Source organism: Oreochromis niloticus, linkage group LG1 (genome assembly GCF_001858045.2).
Source record: "Oreochromis niloticus isolate F11D_XX linkage group LG1, O_niloticus_UMD_NMBU, whole genome shotgun sequence".
NCBI lineage: Eukaryota > Metazoa > Chordata > Actinopteri > Cichliformes > Cichlidae > Oreochromis > Oreochromis niloticus.
In genome coordinates this window covers 13,414,113-13,420,953 of record NC_031965.2, presented here as the reverse complement: position 1 = coordinate 13,420,953, position 6,841 = coordinate 13,414,113, and positions in this window count along the sequence as shown.

The following is a 6,841-nucleotide window of genomic DNA, read 5'->3' as shown; positions in this document are numbered from 1 at the left end:
TGGCAATTACTGTGTCAGTCTGTGCCAGCTGGTCATTCTGTCCAATTAAAAGAAACCTGTGAAAATATGCAAAGTGTGTTTGAGAAGCTGAAATACAACAAGCACAAGTGGGTTGTATGTGAAAAAAACTGATTGGAATTTTGTGACTAAACAGAAAGTGATTGAATACATTTATTAGAAATTTTATTTTGTGATGCAAAATATTTTCAACCCTTTATGGAAAATATTTAGGAGGAAAAATATCTATGTCCATATTTCTGACTTATTATTCCAAGAAGAGAAGGACAAAATGAAACTGTACTTGACTTAGCTCCAAATGTACAATAACAGTACAACTGGTAAAGATGACTTAATGCAAGTATAGCTGAACATTTTATTACTCTGTTATCTTATTTTCTTGGAGCAACTGTGACCACATAATCTCCTCTGGGATCACTAAAGTACTCTGATTCTGGTTCTGAACAATGCATATGATTATATTAAGGATATACAAAAGCTTTTTACTGTATTACTTCAGTGATGTATAGTGAATATGCTGCCATCGTGTGTTTGTTGAATAAAACACAATTCATGTTTTTTTTTTTTGCCATTCATGCTAAACAGAGCTATGAAACATATGAACCTGAGTGACTAAGGCAGAATCTACATGTCATATCATATAATCATACAGTGAGCTTTTCACTTTGATTTTTTCAGTATGAAAATATAATGTATGGTTTTGTTGTTCACTGAAAGCCTTACAGGCCTTATCAACTGTGATCAGTGACTAATCTCAACTAACCAGTACAGGGAGTGCAGAATTATTAGGCAAGTTGTATTTTTGAGGAATAATTTTATTATTGAACAACAACCATGTTCTCAATGAACCCAAAAAACTCATTAATATCAAAGCTGAATGTTTTTGGAAGTAGTTTTTAGTTTTAGCTATTTTAGGGGGATATCTGTGTGTGCAGGTGACTATTACTGTGCATAATTATTAGGCAACATAACAAAAAACAAATATATACCCATTTCAATTATTTATTTTTACCAGTGAAACCAATATAACATCTCCACATTCACAAATATACATTTCTGACATTCAAAAACAAAACAAAGACAAATCAGCGACCAATATAGCCACCTTTCTTTGCAAGGACACTCAAAAGCCTGCCATCCATGGATCCTGTCAGTGTTTTGATCTGTTCACCATCAACATTGCGTGCAGCAGCAACCACAGCCTCCCAGACACTGTTCAGAGAGGTGTACTGTTTTCCCTCCTTGTAAATCTCACATTTGATGATGGACCACAGGTTCTCAATGGGGTTCAGATCAGGTGAACAAGGAGGCCATGTCATTAGTTTTTCTTCTTTTATACCCTTTCTTGCCAGCCACGCTGTGGAGTACTTGGACGTGATGGAGCATTGTCCTGCATGAAAATCATGTTTTTCTTGAAGGATGCAGACTTCTTCCTGTACCACTGCTTGAAGAAGGTGTCTTCCAGAAACTGGCAGTAGGACTGGGAGTTGAGCTTGACTCCATCCTCAACCCGAAAAGGCCCCACAAGCTCATCTTTGATGATACCAGCCCAAACCAGTACTCCACCTCCACCTTGCTGGCGTCTGAGTCGGACTGGAGCTCTCTGCCCTTTACCAATCCAGCCACGGGCCCATCCATCTGGCCCATCAAGACTCACTTTCATTTCATCAGTCCATAAAACCTTAGAAAAATCAGTCTTGAGATATTTCTTGGCCCAGTCTTGACGTTTCAGCTTGTGTGTCTTGTTCAGTGGTGGTCGTCTTTCAGCCTTTCTTACCTTGGCCATGTCTCTGAGTATTGCACACCTTGTGCTTTTGGGCACTCCAGTGATGTTGCAGCTCTGAAATATGGCCAAACTGGTGGCAAGTGGCATCTTGGCAGCTGCACGCTTGACTTTTCTCAGTTCATGGGCAGTTATTTTGTGCCTTGGTTTTTCCACACGCTTCTTGTGACCCTGTTGACTATTTTGAATGAAACGCTTGATTGTTCGATGATCACGCTTCAGAAGCTTTGCAATTTTAAGACTGCTGCATCCCTCTGCAAGATATCTCACTATTTTTGACTTTTCTGAGCCTGTCAAGTCCTTCTTTTGACCCATTTTGCCAAAGGAAAGGAAGTTGCCTAATAATTATGCACACCTGATATAGGGTGTTGATGTCATTAGACCACACCCCTTCTCATTACAGAGATGCACATCACCTAATATGCTTAATTGGTAGTAGGCTTTTGAGCCTATACAGCTTGGAGTAAGACAACATGCATGAAGAGGATGATGTGGACAAAATACTCATTTGCCTAATAATTCTGCACTCCCTGTAACTAACCTCTGCTGAATTACCTGTAGCAAAGTCCTAAAATCATGCAATTTTTAAAATCAGTGTTTAAAAATGAAATCTTTTTCTTGCTTTTAAATTTGGAGTATACTTTATGACCCCAATATTGCTGTCTAATAAATATTTAAAATAGTAAAGAAGTTTAAGGTGAGTTCCAGTGTGGGTTGCCCTCCAATTCAGGACTGCACTCAACATCTTGGACCCACAAACGATGGTTAAGTATAAATGTATAAACACTAATGTGACAGAGTCGGAGTGTCTTTCTTCTTGGTTCCTGTGGATCGAGTCCACCACGGCTCACAAACATTCTGAGGAACATCACGGGGAGTTTTTTAAACAGCCTAAATATAAATCTAGTAAGAAGTCCTCGCCTACAAGTGATTCTCAGAGAAACTTTGAACTAGAAAGGGTCTGAAACTCCTGTGACACATTCATTCTTTCAGCTGTTTGGTTAAAAAAGGACAGCACGGGGTTACCAGCACAGTTATCTATTTACATGCTATTGATTATGATTACATTTTTTTTTTACTGTGCAGTTGTAATGTTGGTAGCTTCGCATGCCCCTTGTGTTCAACCCCAGCTACACTTAGACACATCCTCACTGCCTCCAACATGAGCCACCCTCATGGCAGGTTTACCTGAAGGCACAACTAACTGGGGAAATCTCTGGTGTCTGGTGGGTGCTGTAGATAACTGCTGTGGATGAAGAGAAAAGACCCCAGCTGAGGTATTTCAGGGATACAAACCAAGGTCTGATCAGCATGTAATGGACCAAAAGGCTGAAACATCCAATCATGCTGAGGAACACCACTGAGGATTTCTCCCTAACATCTGTGACTGGCTGATGGAGCATTAATCTTGTGCGGTGTCCTTCAAAGTACATGGCACTGCTACTGCCTTGTCCTATACTTCGAAAACTTAGTACTTTGATATCAACGTGGAAAATAGTTCTGCGTGCAAGTTGTAGGAGTCAAGTGCAAGACTCACTGATAGGCTGACCTTTTATTAGTTAATATTCCAAAGTCCAAAACAACAACACAAACAATAAATTCCAACACTTCAAGAGAAACAGAGAACACACCGGGGGGAGGTTAACAGACATAGTGACAAAGGTAAGGCTATATATAGACATCCGGGGCAATCAAGGAAACTGGAAACCCCTGATTAACAAGAAACAGCTTAAACTAATCAAGGACAGCAAGACAGAGAAAGTAAAAGTAGAAAAGTAGTAAAACTAGCAAAGCTCCTACTAGAGGCAAGACCCTAACATACATAACCTTGACACAGAAAGGCATGGACAGAAGGTCAGGAAGAAACAAACTGTACTAAGAAAACACCAACCAGAAAACTAATGGAAAAAAACAGGAACTGAAACAAAGAACTGAAGGCTCAAGATAGTAAGGAACAGGAAAATCAAATGGAAAACAATAAACACACTGAAAACCAAACAGAACACGAAATAATAAACACAGCTTCAAAGTAAAAATGACCAAAAACAAAAACAAATATCACATCTCTGACCTGGGACCATGACATACCTCTTTTTATAAGCGTGCAAGGCATGCACTTCCAGAGGAAGTAAAGTGAAGGGCGTGACAATGTGAGACTGTTAAAGTCTGTATTTGGTTGTGTAATCACTCCGCTGATGAGAAAGTCCACAGAATATTTTTCTGATTGCCAAATATCTCACTGCTGCGATCGCTTCCATTTTTAGTGTTGTAGTGTTATTGCACTGGGTGAGAGAGATGTGAGAGCCTCTCTGCAGAAATTATCAAAACCATTATTTCGACGGTCTCACCAACTGCACATCATCCACAATTTTCTCCACTTTGTACGAAGAGTGAAGGTCTTAAAAGTTCTCTTCTCTGCTCCTGATAGTTTTTCCACCTTTTGTTGTTATGAGCTATGTGTTTTAAATAACTGTTATATTTCTCAACACTGTGGGGAAATTCTCAGAAAACATCATAATTCAAAGAGTTTTCTGAGAATTTCGTCTCCTTGCCTTGGGACTACAGGCACAAATGTTTAGCTGCTAATGCATCCTTGAGCCAGCTACTCTGACAGAAGTAAAATCATGTGACGCAGTTTATCAGGGCATCAAAAGGCCTTAGCCCATGCAATATTCATCCTTTAAACCGTCTGTGGTTTGAATCAAAGATTCCTCTTGAGTACATTCAACGTGCTGTTTATTACAATGCATTTCTAAAAAAGCCAGTAGTTGGAGTTGCACGTTTGTGCCTAGAGGCCGGATCTGACATCGTTGTTTGAGCCTGTGTTTGGGGAGAAGAGGTGCTGAGGAGCAAGCTGACATGGTATTTATTTGTCTTTTTCCTCTGTTTGCAAATGCCATCTGACTCTCTTTTGTGAGGGCCTGAACAGAGGCATTCTCTGGAGAACAAAAGATGGAAAGACATGAAGTTTCTGCTCATGTAAGACCCAGGGGGAAACTGTTGAGACTTCAAAGTCAGTTCAGCTCAGTCCAATCCACGGAGGGACTGCTTTTGATATGTCATCTATTTACAGCCTCTTTCAAACAGACTGCCAGGGAAACACTTCATTTATCTTTTCTTTCTTTCTTTCTTTTTTATTTTTAAGAGAAACCCCCCTGTGGTTATGTGGGACAAACAACTGGTTACATGTCTCAAATATATTTTTTTAATTCACTTTCCCGTCTGTGACATGTGCAAACAGGGATTTCGTTGTCCCATTTGAGTAAAAGCTTTGACAGATGATTAGCTGCACTGCTTTTTGTAACTGGCAGCCCTCAGCTTTAGCAAAAGTACTAACATGTGTAAGAAGTTATTTCACCACTAGAGGTCTACGCTTTCCTTCCATCCACACAAGTGCTGGGGAGGACCGACAAGAGTGGACAGAAAAAGGCACAGAAAACCTGAAGCAATCTCTGGTAATGAAAGGTAATTGTGGGTGAAATGTCACTGCATATGCTGTATGTGTTCCTCATAAACATTTTGAAGGGTCATATGTTTTTCAGTGGAGATCAAAAATGTGAATTTCCAGTGGAATTAACAGCTGTGGGGTCTCTTTTTAACCAGCTGACATTAAGATATAATGCTGCTGACTTCTTCTTCACCCTCTGATCCTTTTGAAGACGGCGCTCAGGAAGTTCATTAAGCTGCAGGGCGTTTTAGATCACCAAGCCTTCTGTGTTTTCTCCTCTGTTTCGTGTATGTGTGTCCTTCTTGAACTTCTAACCTTCTAATGAGAGAATATCTCATTCGTTTTGAGGTTTTGCTTACATTTACTCTTCTTCTGCATATTAATAAATTTAACACAAGTGCTCTTCTGAGGCAGTTAGTAGTATGTCTGTGGTTCTGGAAGGTTTTTATCAAAGTCTGAGAAATGACATTACAAGGGGGTTTTTTTTGCCCTGGGTTTGGGGACTGCATTACAAACTTCATTTTTGCTAGATGTTTATATGAATTCATAGGAGGCGGTTCGGGTTCAAAGAAAGGAACATTTTGGTGGCATTCTGGGAAATGTCAGATTCAATGTTTTTAAAGCTTGACCCGCACAAGGGGCCGAAAGTCAGCCGAAAGTCAAAACTGACCCAGTTACAGCCGGGTCAGTCTGGACCACAGGATCTACTTAAAGTTTAAGATAAAGTTTGAATTAGGGTTAAAGGACACGTTAGATATTTTGAGAATTAAAAAGAAAATCTGTTACTGAGAGTTACATGAGATGACTGATTATTATAAATCGGCCTCTATGAGCCAATGGAAGGAAATCCAGAAAAAAGTAGAGGCGCGCGTGCACGTACGTGTGTGCGGTCTTTTTTTCCTGTAGCAGTTCTTTAATTCAAACTAGTCAACATTATAAATTATGCGTCCACTTTTATCTCCCGCTCTCATATCCAGACTGTTTGATTTAAGAATCTGGAAACAGCTGGAGGTTTTGTGCAATGGCCGGGAATTAGAAGAACAAAGATTTATAGATGTAATGGAAGTTTACAGTGAATGACATGAAAGTAAGTGTCCAGTAACAATAGCTGCATGACTATTTCGACGTCTGCATCTGACTGACAGTGAGTGCAAACGGGTGAACATTGGGTGGGTGGTCTCCTTGTTCTGTGTTTTCTGTAAGAGAACACACACACAAAACTGGACTTCTTCTCTACTGGCTGCCAGAGTTACGCTGCTGGAGTCACACCAAGCCACCAGTAATATGTTTTCCTGGCCTGGGGAGCAGAACAGAGGCAGAGGGCATCTAATGAACCAGAAATAACAAATCACTGAATTCTCTGGACATTTCAAAACATGTGCAGATTTACGTCTGGCATGCATCTGGGTCAAATGGACAAGAAAGTAGTAGCTTAATGAGCTATTTGTGAGTTTCCCCCGCCCATATATTTCCCCTTAAAAGAGCTATTCTAGTTTAAAAGAGAGTAACTGGTTAGCGATCAAGCAAATCATTGTTTTCCTTTTTCAGTTGACTACGACGTGAGTCACGGGAGAAAATTAGCGTTATGACTG